The following is a 20,082-nucleotide window of genomic DNA, read 5'->3' on the forward strand; positions in this document are numbered from 1 at the left end:
CAAAGGTTTCTGCTGTACATCGAAGCTTCAGACCTCGTGGGTGCGCCTGATGCAAGGAAGATCGCGCTTCTCCTCTCAACATCGGTTGATCAAGCCATCAAACTCTTCAACTCTTCACTTCACCGAAGGCCAGGACAAGACAAAGTTTCAGACCATCCTGGACAAGTTTGACAGTCACTGTGAAGTGGACACCAATGAAATCTTCGAGCGCTACATATTCGAACAGCGTCTACAAGGTAAAGATGAATCTTTCAACTCCTTCTTAACTAACCTCCGCCTGCTAGCGCTGTCATGCAACTTTGGTGATGTTACTGACTCCATGATCAGAGACCAAATCGTTTTTGGAGTTCACTCTGATCCTCTGAGAGAGCAGCTACTGAAAATCAAGCATATGACCCTGCCAGTCGCGATTGAAACATGCACAGTGCATGAGCGCGCCAAAAATCGCTATGCCCAGTACAAATTGGCTGAAAATGAGAAACTTGCCTCCCACGAGGCAGAGAGTGTGCAGACCATCTCCCGGATGCAGCGCCTCAGCATTGATGAAAGCGGCCATTTTGCGTGCTTTTCCCGGGGCCCCACGCATGCGCGATGTGAACGGGATAACAAAGCAGCCGACACCCGCACTGCGCATGTGCGACGACGCGCGGAGCGTCAGGACGCTGACATCATGACGTGCTCGAACTGTGGCAATGCCCACTTAAAGAAACACTGCCCTGTAAGAGGCAGGCAATGTTTAAACTGCGGGAAGCCTGGACACTATGCAGCCTTGTGCAGGTCTGCACCACCAGTCAGGGGCCAGCGCTCCCAATTCCAACGACGACGCATTCAGCGTGTGCAACAACGATTACAGGATTCTGATCCTGGCATCACAACGGATCCAGAGGAAGAATGCCTGGACTCCGCCTACTGTGTGGGCATCATTACTAAATGTGAATATGCCACATCCAACTCATCACAAATTCAATCCATCCTCGCTGTGGATTTTGCGGACAAATGGCGTGCGGTGATGCAGGTCAACCACTGCTCCATTCAGTTTAAGCTGGACACAGGTTATTCTGCCAACCTCCTCTCACAGGCAGATTTCAGACGCATCAAGAAGCCCCCCAAGGTTCTTCCAGCAGCCTGCAGGCTCCTGGACTACAAAGGAAATGCCATCACGGCACTGGGATCCTGTCATCTACTCGTCTCCAACCGGAGCACCCATGCACGGTTACGTTTTGAAATTGTCAAGCCAGACAGGGCATCTCTACTTGGCGCGCATTCTTGCAAGCAGCTGAATCTCGTGCAGCGGGTTTACACAACGACATCCTCCAATGTGGATCTTCAGGCCGGCATTGACGACATCCTCGCTCAGTATCCGGAGGTGTTCGACAGGATGGGCCTGCTGCCATATCAATACAAGATACTGCTATGACTTGATGCTAAGCCAGTGGTCCAAGCACCATGCCGGGTCCCAGTTCCGCTGAGGGAGCGCCTGAAGGTACAGCTCATGGATCTTCAGCAACAGGGCATCATTTCCAAGGGAACCGAACTGACTGACTGGGTCAGCTCGATGGGATGTGTTGGAAAGCCTTCGGGAGACCTGAGCATCTGCATTGATCCCAAGGATCTCAATAAGAATATAATGCATGAACACTACCCCATCCCGAAGCAGGAGGAACTCACCAGTGAGATGGCACACGCATGCCTTTTCACCAAGTTAGATGCGTCACATGGATTTTGGCAAATCCAGCTGGATGGGTCCAGCAGAAGACTCTGCACCTTCAACACACCGTTTCGCAGATACTGCTATAATCGCGTGCCATTTGGCATTGTCTCGGCATCAGAGATCTTCCATCGCATCATGGAGCAGATGATGGAGGGCATTGAAGGGGTTCGTGTGTACGTGGACGACATCATCATTTGGTCCACGACCCCTGAAGAGCATGTCTCCCGTCTCCAGCAGGTATTGCGCCGTGTCCATGCCAATGGCCTGAAGCTGAACAGGTCCAAATTTTACCTTGGCATGTCGACACTCAAGTTCCTAGGTGACCAGATCTCTCAGCAGGGCGTGCGCCCGGACACAGACAAGGTCAAGACCATTGAAGCCACGAAGGTCCTTGAAGTCAAGAAGGCGGTGTTGCGCTTCCTGGGCATGGTCAATTTTCTGGGCAAGTTCATCCCAAACCTGGCCTCACACACCACGGCCCTACGAAACCTGGTGAAAAAGTCCACTGCCTTTGAGTGGGAAGCAGCACATCAGGCAGAGTGGTTGGGGCTGAAAGCCAAGCTCACCACTGCACCCATCTTGGCATTTTTCGACCCAGACAGGGATACGGAGATCTCGACACATGCGAACCAGGGTGGCATCGGTGCGGTGCTGCTTCAACGCGATGCCACTTCATCTGGGCACTGGTAGCCTACGCATCGAGGGCCATGACGCCCACCGAAACAAGGTATGCGCAAATAGAGAGGGGATGCCTGGGTCTTCTCACTGGCATTGTCAAGTTTCACGACTATGTCTACGGCCTGCCAAAATTCACTGTTGAGACGGATCATAGGCCTCTGGTCCACATTATCCACAAGGACCTGAACGACATGACGCCTCGGTTGCAGAATAACCTCCTGAAACTCAGAAGGTACGACTTTGACTTAGTGTACACGCCTGGCAAGGAGCTCATCATCGCTGATGCATTGTCCCGCTCCATCACAAGCTAGTCAGAGTAGGAATGTCAGGATAGAGAGGATGAATACGTGGCTCGAGAGATGGTGCAAGAGGGAGGGATTCAAATTCCTGGGACATTGGAACCGATTCTGGGGGAGGTGGGACCAGTACAAACCGGACGGTCTGCACCTGGGTAGGACTGGAACCGATGTCCTAGGGGGGGTGTTTGCTAGAGCTGTTGGGGAGAGTTTAAACTAATGTGGCAGGGGGATGGGAACCGATGCAGGAAGTTGGAAGGTAGTAAAACAGGGACAGAAATAAAAGGAGGTAAGGGGGAAAGTGTAAGGCAGAGAAGCCATAGTCAAAAATCAAAAAGGGCGACAGTACAAGGTACAGTGACTGAGGGGAGCTCAGTGAATAGGACCAGGAATACTAAAAGAAATAAAACGGGAAGTGAAAACATTAATGGTAAGCGATGCGGCAGGTTGTTACAGGAAGATGTGGGTTCGACGACAAGGAAAATTAGGAGAAAGGTTAAGAGGAAATATAACTTAGGAGAGGTTACTGATCGAGGTGTTAAGATTAAGAACAGAGGTAAAAAAAGCTAACATAAGTGTACTTTACCTGAATGCTCGTAGTATTCGGAATAAGGTAAATGAGTTGATGGCGCAAATCATCGTGAATGACTATGATTTAGTGGCCATTACTGAAACATGGTTAAAGGATGGTCACGACTGGGAGTTAAATATCCGAGGGTATCAAAATTTTCGGAAGGACAGAGTGGATGGTAAGGGAGGTGGTGTAGCTCTTTTATTTAAGGATGACATCCGGGCAACAGTAAGGGATGACATCGGTGCTATGGAGGATAAGGTTGAATCCATTTTGGTGGAAATCAGGAATAGTAAGGCGAAAAAGTCACTGATAGGAGTAATCTATAGGCCACCAAATAGTAACATTATGGTGGGGCAGGCAATAAACAAAGAAATAACAGATGCATGTAGAAATGGTACAGCAGTTATCATGGGGGATTTTAATCTACATGTTGATTGGTTTAACCAGGTCGGTCAAGGCAGCCTTGAGGAGGAGTTTATAGAATGTATCCGCGATAGTTTCCTCGAACAGAATGTAATGGAACCTACGAGGGAACAAGCGGTCCTAGATCTGGTCCTGTGTAATGAGACAGGATTGATTCAGGATCTCATAGTTAGGGATCCTCTCGGAAGGAGCGATCACAATATGGTGAAATTTAAAATACAGATGGAGGGTGAGAAGGTAAAATCAAGCACTAGTGTTTTGTGCTTAAACAAAGGAGATTACAATGGGATGAGAGAAGAACTAGCTAAGGTAGACTGGGAGCAAAGACTTTATGGTGAAACAGTTGAGGAACAGTGGAGAACCTTCCAAGTGATTTTTCACAGTGCCCAGCAAAGGTTTATACCAACAAAAAGGAAGGACGGTAAAAAGAGGGAAAATCGACCGTGGATATCTAAGGAAATAAGGGAGAGTATCAAATTGAAGGAAACAACATACAAAGTAGCAAAGATCAGTGGGAGACTAGAGGACTGGGAAATCTTTAGGGGGCAACAGAAAGCTACTAAAAAAGCTATAAAGAAGAGTAAGATCGATTATGAGAGCAAACTTGCTCAGACTATAAAAACAGATAGAAAAAGTTTCTACAAATACATAAAACAAAAAAGAGTGGCTAAGGTAAATATTGGTCCTTTAGAGGATGAGAAGGGAGATTTAATAATGGGAGATGAGGAAATGGCTGAGGAACTGAACAGGTTTTTTGGGTCGGTCTTCACAGTGGAAGACACAAATAACATGCCAGTGACTGATGGAAATGAGGCTATGACAGGTGAGGACCTTGAGAGGATTGATATCACCAAGGAGGTAGTGATGGGCAAGCTAATGGGGCTAAAGGTAGACAAGTCTCCTGGCCCTGATGGAATGCATCCCAGAGTGCTAAAAGAGATGGCTAGGGAAATTGCAAATGCACTAGTGATAATTTACCAAAATTCACTAGACTCTGGGGTGGTCCCGGCGGATTGGAAATTAGCAAACGTGACACCACTGTTTAAAAAAGGAGGTAGGCAGAAAGTGGGTAATTATAGGCCAGTGAGCTTAACTTCGGTAGTAGGGAAGATGCTGGAATCTATCATCAAGGAAGAAATAGCGAGGCATCTGGATGGAAATTGTCCCATTGGACAGAAGCAGCATGGGTTCATAAAGGGCAGGTCGTGCCTAACTAATTTAGTGGAATTTTTTGAGGACGTTAACAGTGCGGTAGATAATGGGGAGCCAATGGATGTGGTATATCTGGATTTCCAGAAAGCCTTTGACAAGGTGCCACACAAAAGGTTGTTGCATAAGATAAAGATGCATGGCATTAAGGGGAAAGTAGGAGCATGGATAGAGGATTGGTTAATTAATGGAAAGCAAAGAGTGGGGATTAATGGGTGTTTCTCTGGTTGGCAATCAGTAGCTAGTGGTGTCCCTCAGGGATCAGTGTTGGGCCCACAACTGTTCACAATTTACATAGATGATTTGGAGTTGGGGACCAAGGGCAATGTGTCCAAGTTTGCTGACGACACTAAGATAAGTGGTAAAGCAAAAAGTGCAGAGGATACTGGAAGTCTGCAGAGGGATTTGGACAGGCTAAGTGAATGGGCTAGGGTCTGGCAGATGGAATACAATGTTGACAAATGTGAGGTTTTCCATTTTGGTAGGAATAACAGCAAAAGGGATTATTATTTAAATGATAAAATATTAAAACATGCTGCTGTGCAGAGAGACCTGGGTGTGCTCGTGCATGAGTCGCAGAAAGTTGGTTTTCAGGTGCAACAGGTGATTAAGAAGGCAAATGGAATTTTGTCCTTCATTGCTAGAGGGATGGAGTTTAAGACTAGGGAGGTTATGCTGCAATTGTATAAGGTGTTAGTGAGGCCACACCTGGAGTATTGTGTTCAGTTTTGGTCTCCTTACTTGAGAAAGGACGTACTGGCACTGGAGGGTGTGCAGAGGAGATTCACTAGGTTAATCCCAGAGCTGAAGGGGTTGGATTACGAGGAGAGGTTGAGTAGACTGGGACTGTACTCGTTGGAATTTAGAAGGATGAGGGGGGATCTTATAGAAACATATAAGATTATGAAGGGAATCGATAGGATAGATGCGGGCAGGTTGTTTCCACTGGAGGGTGAAAGCAGAACTAGGGGGCATAGCCTCAAAATAAGGGGAAGTAGATTTAGGACTGAGTTTAGGAGGAACTTCTTCACCCAAAGGGTTGTGAATCTATGGAATTCCTTGCCCAGTGAAGCAGTAGAGGCTCCTTCATTAAATGTTTTTAAGATAAAGATAGATAGTTTTTTGAAGAATAAAGGGATTAAGGGTTATGGTGTTCGGGCCGGAAAGTGGAGCTGAGTCCACAAAAGATCAGCCATGATCTCATTGAATGGCGGAGCAGGCTCGAGGGGCCAGATGGCCTACTTCTGCTCCTAGTTCTTTTGTTCTTATGTTCTTTTCACATTGCCTGGTGAACCGCTGGAAATCATCCGGCAGATTGAATCACAGGTGCAGCTGTGTGCTAGCACCCTCCCGGCGTCTGGTGAGAAGGTTGTTTGTATCCGCGAGGAGACAGCCAAAGACCCCCTCTTGCAGCGTGTCATACACCACCTCGCCATTGGCTGGCATAAAGGGCAGTGCCCTCAATTTTACAAAAGGACCACCTGACGGTGATTGATGGTATCCTCCTCAAGCTGGACTGGATTGTCATTCCACTCAGTCTCCAGAGCTTGGTGCTCAGCCAAATCCATGAGGGACACCTGGGCGTTGAGAAGTGCAGACGCAGAGCCAGGCAGGCTGTCTACTGGCCCGGTATTAGCCAGGACATCTCGAACATGATCCTCAACAGTGCGACCTGTCAACGCTTCCAGCCAGCGCAGAGCAAGGAGACACTCCAGCAGCATGAAATCGAGACCTCCCCGTGGTCCAAGGTTGGCATCGACCTCTTTTGTGCGAATGGACGTGACTATGTGTTGATTATTGACTATTTCTCCAATTACCCTGAGGTCGTGAAGCTCTCAGACGTCACATCTCAGACCGTCATCAAGGCCTGTAAGGAGACGTTCTCCAGGCATGGTATCCTATTCATTGTCATGAGTGACAATGGCCTGTGCTTCAACAGCCACGAGTGGTCTATGTTTGTCAAGTCATACCATTTCTAACATGTCACTTCCAGTCCAATGGGAAGGTTGAAAAAGGGGTGCACATTGTGAAACAGCTCATCTGCAAGGCCGCGGATTCTGCTTCTGACATCTACCTCGCGCTGCTTGCGTACAGAGTGACCCCACTGTCCACTGGTATGTCGCTGGCTCAACTCCTGATGAACCTGCGGACGACAGTTCCAGCCATACACTTGCCCAACCTGGATCACCTCCCGGTGCTGCAGAAGGTGCAGCAGCTCCGAAACCAGCTAAAGCAGGGCTATGATGATCATGCCACCAATTTGCCTGTGTATCCCCGGCAGACACTGTCAGGATCAAGATACCGAATGGTGGCTAGTCTGCTCCAGCCATCATTGTTCGACAGGCTGCACCCCGCTCGTATGTTGTACGTATGGCTGATGGTTCTGTTGTGCGACGAAACAGATGGGCACTGCGCAAAGTTACCTGCCCACAACCGCTTTCTTCTCCGTTTCCGTCCGTTGTTTTGCCACCTCCTACGAGGCCACCAGTCAGGCTTCCATCCCGCCCGTCAAGGTGCCATCGTCCCCACCACCACCTCTCCGGCGGTCAACAAGGATCAGACGCAAGCCCCAGAGACTGGACTTATGAACATTTGTTTTGTTTGCTATGTTCTGTTTTCTCACATTAGACAGCTGTCTTCACATGTAAATACGTTCACATATACCACCGGTTGTAAATTTGTTAATATATGCAACCACATGTAAGTACGTTCCCATGTGCCAACAAAACATTTTTTAAAAAGGGGAGATGTCATGATATGCAGACATGCAGATAATGATATACCAGACAGGCACAGACAGGCAGCTAATGAACACAGAGAACAGGACATGACCAATGTGCAGGCAGGACACTCAGGGGTGCCCGCAGCTTTACGTGATTAGAGTTAATTTAATTCCGAAGCATGCTGAAGGTGCTGAAGAATTTAGGACCAACAATCCAAATTTAATGCCTGTAATATAGCCTAAGTTGAGTGTTTGTGTTTGATTAAATTATTCTTTATCACCCTGTAGTTCTAGATACAGGACTAATGGAATCTCACACCGAGTATTACTTCCTGTCATTAAGCAGATTAATACTGTCATCACCATTAATAATACAGTTGTATACCACAGCGCAGCACATTCTGTCATCATAAGAATGTAATGCTCCTGACTTTCTTCCTTTACATATACTCATCCTTGCCTTGACAAATATGTTGCTATCAGGCTAATTATATGGTATTATTATACATCAGCTTGTCTATTGTCAATGTGATTTTCACTACAATGTTGATTCAAGTCAGTTATTGATATCTCACATTCAATGGTAGGATAGAGAATTTATCAATATCTTGTGCCAACTTTCTAACAGAAGAAAATTGAATTTGTGTAATGATGATGCAGTCTATCACAAATACACACAGGGCACAATTTTAATTTTGCTGATGTCAGCAGTGAACTCAACGATCTACTTTCATAGCTTTTACCAGCAAAGCACTACCATTTCCGATGTGTAATCATCACAAATCCAGAGATTAGAAAATTTAGGAAGTATTCTGATGAATGTTTTGATTGACGCTAGAGTATTCACTGGACTCCAGTCAGAAGCTATTTCTTCATCTTTAATGAAAGCCAGTTAAATATGCCCTTTAGATGCCCAACCGCTTAACTTATTGGATACAGCAAAGATATGGCCCTGACGTCATCCTGACAGTTTTGCCGATGGTTTGCATTCTGGAACCAGACATGCTGCGAGCCAAACTGTTCCAGTGCAGCTGCAGTTCTGACACCTGCCAGATAAAATAGAAAATTGCCCAGGTACATACTGTCTACAAGAAGCAGGGCAAATGTAATCCAAACAATTATCGAGCCTTCGGGCTACTCTCTACCATTAGCAAAGTAATACAGGGGGCAGGATTCTCTCAGCCCAGGCCGGACCGGAGAATCGCGGCTGAGGCGCGACGCCGCCCTGATGCTGCCCCGACGCCGGTCCGCCGATTCGGTGCCATTGGCGCCGGCGCAGTCGGCGTGGCGCTGGTCGGAGGTGATGTGTTGGGTGCTCTGCTACGCAGACGAACCAACATGGTTGCGAATGGTACAACTCAGTTTTATTACTAACATATATTTACAGTGGTAAACTGGTTACTGAGGTTCGATCATAACCCTTGAATCTGTGGACCTATTCCTAACACTATCTTGGAATGGCACTCAGCACATGGTGGATTGACGATTGGCTGTCAGGCAGAAGGCAGAGAGTTGGGATAAAAGGTTCTTTTTCGGAATGGCAACCGGTGACGAGTGGTGTCCCGCAGGGTTCAGTGTTGGGGCCACAGCTGCTCTCTTTATATATTAACGATCTAGATGACGGGACTGGGGGCATTCTGGCTAAGTTTGCCGATGATACAAAGATAGGTGGAGGGGCAGGTAGTATGGAGGAGGTGGGGAGGCTGCAGAAAGATTTAGACAGTTTAGGAGAGTGGTCCAAGAAATGGCTGATGAAATTCAACGTGGGCAAGTGCGAGGTCTTGCACTTTGGAAAAAAGAATAGAGGCATGGACTATTTTCTAAACGGTGACAAAATTCATAATGCTGAAGTGCAAAGGGACTTGGGAGTCCTAGTCCAGGATTCTCTAAAGGTAAACTTGCAGGTTGAGTCCGTAATTAATAAAGCAAATGCAATGTTGTCATTCCTCTCAAGAGGCTTGGAATATAAAAGCAGGGATGTACTTCTGAAGCTTTATAAAGCATTAGTTAGGCCCCATTTAGAATACTGTGAGCAATTTTGGGCCCCACACCTCAGGAAGGACATACTGGCACTGGAGCGGGTCCAGCGGAGATTCACACGGATGATCCCAGGAATGGTAGGCCTAACATACGATGAACGTCTGAGGATCCTGGGATTATATTCATTGGAGTTTAGGAGGTTGAGGGGAGATCTAATAGAAACTTACAAGATAATGAATGGCTTAGATAGGGTGGATGTAGGGAAGTTGTTTCCATTAGCATGGGAGACTAGGACCCGGGGGCACAGCCTTAGAATAAAAGGGAGTCACTTCAGAACAGAGATGAGGAGAAATTTCTTCAGCCAGAGAGTGGTGGGTCTGTGGAATTCATTGCCACAGAGGGCGGTGGAGGCCGGGACGTTGAGTGTCTTTAAGACAGAAGTTGATAAATTCTTGATTTCTCGAGGAATTAAGGGCTATGGAGAGAGAGCGGGTAAATGGAGTTGAAATCAGCCATGATTGAATGGCGGAGTGGACTCGATGGGCCGAATGGCCTTACTTCCGCTCCTATGTCTTATGGTCTTATGTCTGAGTGGCTTGCTGTGAGCTCTGTGCCCTGAGCTGTCTCCTGCTGGAATGAGCGGGAAGTGCCGTGTTCCCTGTTTTTTGTGTGTATGCTCTTGCCTGTGATTGGCTGTGGTGTTGTGTGTGTTTTGATTGGTCCGTTGATCTGTCCATCAGTATATATGTATGATTGTACCATGATGTTTACCTGAATATCATGACATCCCCCCTTTTTTTACAAGAACATGTGCCTATGTGGTTATAAATAGAGATGTGTACTGAGTGCAGCTGAATGTGTGTGTGTGCAATATCTACAGCATGTACATGAGGCTAAACTATATACAAGGGGCGATGTCAGGTGCGACATAGCAACGAGGTTGCACCATAAACAAAGGATGGTGAAATGTTGAACGACAAAACAACTCCTGTAACGACAAGGAAAAATAGAAACATATTAACACAGTGGTATTATGAGTTCAATGTTCAAACAGGCTCATAAGTCCAGTCTAATAGGTGGGTGACGAATTTGGGTTGACCGCCTCAAGGGTGGATCAGGATCCACCAGCTGAGGAATGGGCTTGGCCACGGGCGACGACGGAACGGGCACGGTGGCAGGAAGCTCCACCAAGTCGACATCAGGAACAACAGGAGGGCGTGGTAACGGTGTAAGTTCCTGTAGCGAGCGTGGAAGTAGGCGAAGAGCCCGGCGATTGCGCCTGCGAATGGAGCCATCAGGCATGCGAACCAGGAATGAGCGGGGAGCCACGCGTCGGAGAACTTCGGCAGGTGCTGACCAGCCACCTTCTGGTAGGTGGATGCGGACGTCGTCTCCAGGCGCCAGGGCGGGAAGATCAGTTGCCCGTGTGTCATATGCCATCTTCTGGCGAAGTTGCATCCTGTGCAGTACCGGAGCATGGTTGGTTGTGGGTACCAGAATGGATGGCACAGTGGTCCTGAGGCCGCGACCCATCAACAGCTGGGCTGGTGAGAGACCAGTGGCTAGTGCGGCCGAGCGATAGGCTAGGCAGAAATCTGATCCGACAGCAGCAGCCTTGCAGAGGAGCCGCTTGACGATGTGAACGCCCTTCTCCGCCTTTCCATTGGTCTGGGGATGCAGAGGGCTGGACGTCACGTGTGTGAAGCCATACGAAGCAGCAAAGGATGACCATTCCTGGCTGGCAAAACAGGGCCCATTGTCCAACATGACAGTAATCGGAATGCCGTGGCGAGCAAAGGTGTCTTTGCAGGCCATTCTGACAGCGGACGACGTCAAATCGTGCAGGCGTATGACCTCTGGATAGTTTGAAAAGTAATCAATGACGATGACATAGTCCCTGCCGAGCGCGTGAAAAAGGTCCACACCCACCTTTGCCCAGGGGAATGTCACCAGCTCATGGGGCTAAAGCGTCTCAGGATGTTGGGCTGGCTGAAACCTTTGGCAGGTGGGGCAGTTGAGCACCATATTGGCAATTTCATCACTGATGCCCGGCCAGTATACCGCCTCTCGAGCCCTCCGTCTGCACTTCTCGACCCCCAGATTGCCTTCGTGTAGTTGGCCAGACTGGAGGCATCAGCTGGCAGATTTGCCGATGTGAAGGCCACCTGCGCTTCGACCTGACAGATGAACCCCTCCGAATCGGGCGGTGTGCTCACTGCTCTGGATAGGGCATCCGCAATGATAAGGTCCTTTCCCGGAGTGTAGACCAGTTGGAAGTCATACCTCCTGAGTTTGAGTAGGATGCGCTGGAGGCGAGGGGTCATTTCGTTCAGGTCCCTATGTGTGATGCTGACCAGGGGGTGATGGTCAGTCTCAACGGGAAACTGGGGGAGACCATACCCGTAGTCATGGAACTTGTCTATTCCGGTTAGCAAACCCAGGCACTCCTTTTTGATCTGCGCGTAGCACTGTTCTGTGGGAGTCATGGCCTGTGAGGCATAGGCGACCGGGGCCCATGATGCAGTGTCATCCCGCTGTAGGAGTACCGCCCCAATGCTGGACTGGCTGGCATCAGTCAAAATTTTAGTGTCACGAGATGTGTCGAAAAACGCCAATACCGGTGCTGTGGTGAGCTTAATTTTGAGCTCCTCCCATTCCTTCTGGTGTGTGTGTAGCCACTGGAACGCCGTCGACTTCTTGACGAGGTGGCGCAGAGCTGTCGTGTGGGAGGCAAGGTTGGGAATGAACTTCCCCAGGAAGTTGACCATGCCTAGGAAGCGTAGTACTGCTTTCTTGTCTGCCGGCTGCGGCATGGCTGTAATAGCGCTCATCTTGTCTGCATCCGGACGGACCCCTGACCGGGAAATGTGGTCCCCCAGGAACTTCAGCTCGGTTTGGCCGAAAGAACACTTGGTTCGGTTGAGGCGCAGGCCGTTTTACCCGATCCGCTCAAAGACGCGCTGGAGACGATTGATGTGCTCCTGTGGTGTGGTGGACCAGATGATGACGTCGTCCACGTAGACGCGCACCCCTTCGATGCCCTCCATCATCTGTTCCATGATCCTGTGATAGACCTCGGATGCCGAGATGATGCCAAATGACATTCTGTTATAGCAGAACCTGCCGAAAGGAGTGTTGAAGGTGCACAGCTTCCTGCTGGACTGGTCCAGTTGGATCTGCCAAAAACCCTTCGAGGCATCCACTTTTGTAAAGATTTTAGCCCGGGCCATTTCGCTCGTGATCTCTTCCCGTTTGGGTATGGGGTGGTGTTCCCTCATTATGTTGTTGTTGATGTCTTTTGGATCAATGCAGATCCGGAGATCGCCAGAGGGCTTCTTAACACACACCATGGAGCTGACCCATGGCGGGGCTCCGTGACCCGGGATAGCACCCCTTGGTCCTGGAAATCCTGCAGCTGCTGCTTGAGGCGGTCTTTGAGTGGCGCTGGGATCCTGCGAGGTGCGTGAATGACCGGGGTGGCGTCCGGTTTGAGCCGTATTCTGTAGGTGTAGGGCAGTGTGCCCATGTCCTTGAATGCCTCCTGGTTGTGGGTGAGGTGCGTTTGAAGCTGTGCCCTAAATTCTGCATCCGGGAAGTCTGATGTGCCTTCTGGAGAGAGAGCGTGGACCCGCTGCACGAGGTGGAGAAGCTTGCATGCCTGTGCGCCTAGCAGGGAGTCCTTTGATGATCCGACTATTTCGAATGAGAGTGTGTGTTGTGTGTGTTGTGTGTCACCTGGAGCTGGCAGGATCCCATAGCCGGGATAACGTTTCCATTGTAGTCGACCATCTTGCAACGGGATGGCTGAATTAGTGGTCTGACCTTCAAGGCGTAGAAGGCTGACCATGCTATGAGGTTGGTGGAGGCGCCAGAGTCCAGACGGAATGTTATCGGTGATCGGTTGGCCGTTAGGGTGGCACACCATTCATCACCCGGATTGACACTGTTCACTTGCAACGGCTGGTGGGTCCTGGCTGGAGACATCCGGTTCCTATCAATGACCGCAACACGGAAGGCGTCCCGTCGTCTGTGTCACTGGTCTGGGCACGACTCATAGTAAGGAGGCTGAATGGTCCACACGTCCCTGCGAGGTTATCTGAATTGGGGAACATTGGCAGGTTGAGCAGCTCGACAGCAGGCAGCGTCGTGGCCCATCTTGCCACAGTGGAGGCATTGTCGTTTTTTTGCCGGACATTGCTGCTTTAAATGTGTGACTCCGCAGTTGCCGCACGTCGTGACGTCAAGGCATTCATTGCGCCACCGCGCATGCGCAGTTCGGTCTTGCGTCGAGCGCGCCTGCACCTCACGTCCCTCTGTGTCGACGTCATTTTTGGCGCGCACAAACGGGGGAGGCCTCGGAAAGCGCGCAAAATGGCCGCCCTCATCCGGGCCGCAGGCCGGGAGGAACTCGATCACCTGGACCCATTCAGCCTCGTAGGACGCCTGCCTTGCCGATCCGGCCGCGTAGGACCCCTGCCGCGCCGATTTGGCCGCTTGATATTGGGAGTAGCGGCTGGTCGCGTTTTCATGCAGGACACAGGCTTCAATTGCGGAGGCTAGAGTGAGGCCTTTAATTTTGAGGAGCTGCCGGTGTAGGGTGCCCGAGGTGACCCCAAAAACAATTGGTCCCGAATCATTGAATCGGAGGTGGTGTCGTAACCGCAGGACTGCGCGAGGATACGGAGATGCGTAAGGAAAGATTGAAAGGGCTCATCCTTACCCTGCAGGCGCTGCTGGAAGAGATACCTCTCGAAACTCTCGTTTACCTCGATACTGAAGTGTTGGTCGAGTTTGAGAAGGACCGTCTTGTACTTGGTCTTGTCTTCACCTTCCGCGAACACCAGGGAGTTGTAGACATGGATGGCGTGTTGACCTGCCGTGGAGAGGAGGATGGCGATTTTCCTGGTGTCCGAGACGCTCTCCTTTTCGTTGGCTTCCAGGAAGAGCTGGAAGCGCTGTTTGAACAGCTTCCAATTAACGCCGAGGTTTCCAGCGACTTGTAGCGGCTGCGGTGTGCTGACGGTGTCCATGGCGCAGGATGGCAGATTCCTGAGGATTCGTAGGTATGTCCCACAGTTGATCGGGTTACAATCCTGGTACTATGATGTGGTGGGTGCTCTGCTACACAGATGAACCAACATGGTTGCGAATGGTACAACTCAGTTTTATTACTAACATATATTTACAGTGGTAAACTGGTTACTGAGGTTCGATCATAACCCTTGAATTTGTGGACCTATTCCTAACACTATCTTGTAGTGGCACTCAGCACATGGTGGATGTCTGAGTGGCTTGCTGTGAGCTCTGTGCCCTGAGCTGTCTCCTGCTGGAATGAGCGGGAAGTGTCGTGTTCCCTGTTTTATAGTGTGTATGCTCTTGCCTGTGATTGGCTGTGGTGTTGTGTGTGTATTGATTGGTCCGTTGATCTGTCCATCAGTATGTATGTATGTTTGCACCATGATATTTACCTGAATATCATGACAGGGGGCTGCTCTACACGGCCCCCCCCCGGAGATTCTCCATCCGGGATGGCCGAGCGGCCACGCAAAAAATACGAGTCCCGCCGGCGGCATCTTTGTATGCTCTTACCCGGCGATACCTCGCCGTGCATGCATCCGGGGGTGGCCTGGCGGGGGCAGGGGTGGGGGTGACCCTGGGGGGGAGGCCTCCGCTGTGGCCTGGCCCGCGATCGGGACTTACCAATCGGCAGGCTGGCCTCTCGGCCTGGGGCCTCTTTTGTTCCGCACCAGCCCCACGCCATGTTGCGTCGGGGCCGGCGTGGAGAAGGGAGCCACCGCGCATGCGCGCAATCGCGCTGGTCCCACTGCGCATGCACAGGCCCGCAGCACCCATCTGATGCCGGCATCAGCAACTGGAGCAGCGTGGGTCGCTCCAGTGTCGTGCTGGCCCCTTGAGGGGTCAGAATCGCTGCTCCTGAGACCATGTTGATGCCGTCGAGAAACGGTATGGCGTTTACGACGGCGTCAACACTTAGCCTCAGGATCAGAGAATCCCGCCCAGGGTGTCACTGGTAGTGCACTTACTCAGCATAACTTGTTCACCCACTTGGGTTCTGCAAGGCCTATGGCTCCTGATCTCATTACAGCCTTGGACAAAGATCTGGGGCATGATCTAATGGAAGAAACACTAGTGCTTTAGTGAGCAGGAATTGCTGTGTGCTTCCCGACGGCCAATCCGGCGAGACCGATTAGGGCCGGTAATGATGTCCCATGGGCTTCACAGCGTAAATGTCTGTCCTGCCAGCTGATTTGCCTGGACCACGCCAGACAGCACCGCACAAACAAAGGGGGGCAATTCTTCAACCGCTCCCTCCGAGCAAACCCCAGAGAGCATGCAGCCATGCCACCATGTAGACCAGCCCCACGTTTTGGTAATGCTGACCTGGCCAGTCTGCTGGACGCGGTGGTGTTGCAAATGGATACCCTGTTCCCCCGAGAGGGCCGGAAGGTCAGCCACAGGTCAACCGGTGCTGCCTGCAAGGCAGTGGCAGCAGCCAGCAGAAGCCGGCAGCAGCTGGCAGCATGGGAGTGTTACCACGAGGACCGCCACAAAGTGCCGTAAGAAGCTCAACGACCTCAAATGACGCACGGAAGATTTGGCAAGGACCCCCTAACAGCGGCCATGCCTGCCAGCCCCGCCACCCCCGACAACCCGACGGTTTCACTGCACACCCACCTCCCCAGCATAATTCCACGCCTGTGCCCCAGCACACCCTGGCACCCACCAGCACACCCCGCCCATGTCCAGCAGTGGTGCCCACATGTCCCCAGCCATAGCCCTGCTCCCCCTGCGATGCATGAAGCGTGTTGTTCACAATGCCCTCCACCCTCCCCCCGCCCCAGCCCCTGCACACGATGGTCCTATATCTGCTCTCATGCCCCAGCCCCACCCACCGAGGCATACCAGGTGCAGTTGATGGGCATGAGCATCCTGTCAGCAGATAGTCAGGAGTCAGACTATGGCATCGATCGAGGAGCACCAGACCTCAACTCACAGCGGGTTATCATCACTCTCCTGCCTTCTATATTGACCCGCTGACAGTGCCGACACAGGCTCATCACCCCTGAGTGATGTAAACCTGGGGCAGGTCCATTAGGGGGTTGGGGGGGAAATGGGTGAGTGGGTGGGTGAATGGCTGGTGGGGGGGGGAGAGGCAGGTCGGGAGGGGAGATGGTGGGGAGGATGAGTGGTGGGGGGGTACGGTGGGTGTGAAAGGGGGAGCGTGTGAGATGACGGATAAAGCCATGTTCCATTCGAAGCTGGTGAGGACGAGGGCCTCCCTGGTCCTCAGGGCATGCCGGACGCTTGCCACCGCCTGACCTCCATCCTCCGGTCCAGCACCTCCTCAGATGAGGCTGCATGTGTCTCCTCCTTCATCTCCAGCACACTGCACTGCTGCTATGCCACATTGTGGAGGGCACTACAGACCAACATGAATCGGGCACCCCTTTGGGGGGTGTACTGCAGTGAACCACCGGAGCGGTCGAGGCATCGGAACCTCATTTTCAGCAGTTCAATGCACCGCTCAGTGAAAGCCTGGGTGGCCACATGCGCTTTCTACACCGGGTCTCCACATCGGTCTCCGACCTCCGTGCTGGTGTCATTAGGCAGGACCTCAGCGGGTACCTCTTACCCCCATGGGCCAGCTCGTCATCCCTCTCAAAGACATCGGGGATCTCCGACTTCCCCAGGATGTAGCTGTCGTGCACACTACCTGGGAAGCATACGCACACCTGCATGACCGTAAGGTGGTGCTCGCACAAGAGTTGGACATTCAGGGAGTGGAACCCCTTCCGATTGATGACCAGGACTCCCAGACCGTCCGGTGCGCACCAGGCAGCATGCATTCCACCAATTACCCCCTGGACATGGGGAATCCCGGCGATGGTGGAGAATCCTGCTGTCCGGGCACCTTGATTGGCTTGGTCCAGATCAAAGTTTATATAGCCAGCTGCCCGGGCAAACAGGACATCCAGGACTTCATGGATGCACTTGTGGGCTGATGGTTGGGAGATGCCACGCAAAGTCCCTGCTCAAGCCCTGGAATGAGCTCACGGCAAAAACATTCAGGGCTGTGGTGGCCTTGAAGACCACCGGGAGTAGGCAACCTCCTCCACTACATGGTGCCAAGTCCACAAAGACATGGCACAGGTACCGCACTGCCCCTTTTGAGGTGGAGCCTCCATCGGCACATGCTGCCTGATATCTCTTCAAACGACCAGCGACGCCTGTACACCTTAGGCTGTTGCAGGCCTTCCCCTCTGGGTGCCTCCCCGGCCTGATGGGGGGCCAGGTCCTCAGTGTGTGGGGCATGTCCGTTCACATCGCCTCAAGCCTTCATCGACGCTGCAGCCGCTGCCTTCCGCAGTGTCAGGCCGCTTGGCCTGCCACAATCACGACAAATGCAACTGCTGCAGGGTCTGCAATCTCATCCATAATGTGATATCTGTGAGGAATTGGAGTGTGTGAGAGACTGACAATCAGTTCTGGCCTCAACCTCGGAACACTGAGATCCCCACGCCTCCCCCACCCTTGCATTCCCTGCCATCCCGCGGGTACCCAGCCGGTTGCGCTGGGGTACCCCACCCTGCACATGTATGCATGGACACAGCAGGGGTCCCTGGGCACAGGGCCCCAGATCCCAGATTCCATACCCCAGCCAGGAACATTACTTGGACCAGGTTCTCTCCCCGATCCACAAACCCACGCTCTGGTCACGGGGATATCCCCACTGCTGAGGCCCAGCTCTTTGGAAAGCCGTCCTCCTGGCCCTACGGTCTAGGAATCTCCCAGATTCCCACTGGCGGGAGGTCCTCCCTGACGCGCTGCACTCCATTAGGTCCCTCCTTTGCACGGCCACGAACGAGACCCCGCATGACCGCCTGTTTGTTTTCCCCAGGAAATCCACCTCCGGGGTCTCGCTTCCATCCTGGCTGAAGACACCGGGGCCCGTCCTACTCCGCAAACACGTCAAGAGCTAGAAGTCTGACCCTCTGGTTGAGAGGGTCCAGCTCCAACACACCAACCCCCAGTACGCATACATAGAACACCCCGACGGCCGGCAGGATACAGTTTCCCTCCGGGCACCCGCAGGTTCCACCACCACCTACCCCCCCAACCTACGCCGACCAGCGCCCCCGCCCCTACATGGCCTCCACATCCTCTCCTATACTCACTTCCCCCTTCACCGACCCACAGGAACGAAGCTCCAGAAGACACGCTCCCGGAGTCCACGTCTGTGCCCGCACTGGCGAGTTCACCACCCATGCTCACACCGATGAGTTTGACACCCGGGCCAGCTGCAATACCAGAGCTCCGGCGATCACAGCGCAAGATCAGGGCGCCAGACAGGCTGAACCTGTGAACCCTTCACCCCCGCTGGACTTCACTTTTTTAACAGGGGGTGATTGTGGAGAACGTATTGTACTAACCATTCACCATGTATTACACTGTATCTCGCTGTTGCCGATGTGGGCTCCACCTATGGACCATTGTACGATATTACACAGAATGTATCCTGTTGGTGCCCTTGTGGGCTCCACCTCTGGCTCCGCCCCCCTGAGGGGAGGTATAAAGAGCAGCTGCCCTTTAGGCGGCCCTCACTAGCAGAGCAGTCGCAGGCAGGCACTGTTCTAATCGATTAAAGCCACAGTTCACTTCAACTCTCTGTCTCGCGTGAATTGATGGTCGCATCAATTTAATCGACTACAGCACCACAATGGAATCGGCTCTCAAACCTGACCGACTGGAACTCGACACACAGGCCGCGGAAGCCAAAGGGATTTTTTCGCACTGGCTCTACTGTTTCAAGGCCTACCTCACAGCCTCCTCCTCACCTTCCGTCTCCGACGATCAGAAGCTGAGCCTCCTCCATGCCCAGGTGAGCCATCGAATCTCTGTACAACTCGAGGGGGCCTCCACATACGCGGACGCCCTCGGAATGCTGAAGTGCCTATACGTAAGGCCGGTGAACGAGGTGTACGCGCGGCATCTCCTCACCACTCGCCGCCAATGCCCCCGGGGAATCGCTGGAGGAATCCGTACGCGACCTCAAAGTCCTTGCGCGAAGCGGCAACTATCAGGTCGTCACGGCCTCTCAACATATGGAACTCGCCGTCCGTGACGCCTACATGGCTGGCGTCCGGTCCAACTACGTCCGACAGCGCCTGCTCGAGAAGGTCTTCCTCGACCCAGAAGAGACGGTAAAACAAGCCACCTCCCTAGAAGTAGCGTTTCAAAGCCTCAACGCGTTCCCTTCCGATCACGCGACCCCCCTCGTGGACTCCCGACCAGAGAGTACCCCAGGCCTGTGCCGCGCAGCTGCCCGCCCAACCCGGGGGGCTAGCCTGCTATTTCTGCGGCCTGCACCAGCACCAAAGCAGCGTTGCCCGGCTCGAAACGCGAACTGTAGCGACTGCGGCAAGAAAGGACACTATGCTAAAGTTTGCCTGGCCAGGTCCAAATCCTC

This window comes from Scyliorhinus torazame, chromosome 3 (genome assembly GCF_047496885.1).
Source record: "Scyliorhinus torazame isolate Kashiwa2021f chromosome 3, sScyTor2.1, whole genome shotgun sequence".
Taxonomy (NCBI): domain Eukaryota; kingdom Metazoa; phylum Chordata; class Chondrichthyes; order Carcharhiniformes; family Scyliorhinidae; genus Scyliorhinus; species Scyliorhinus torazame.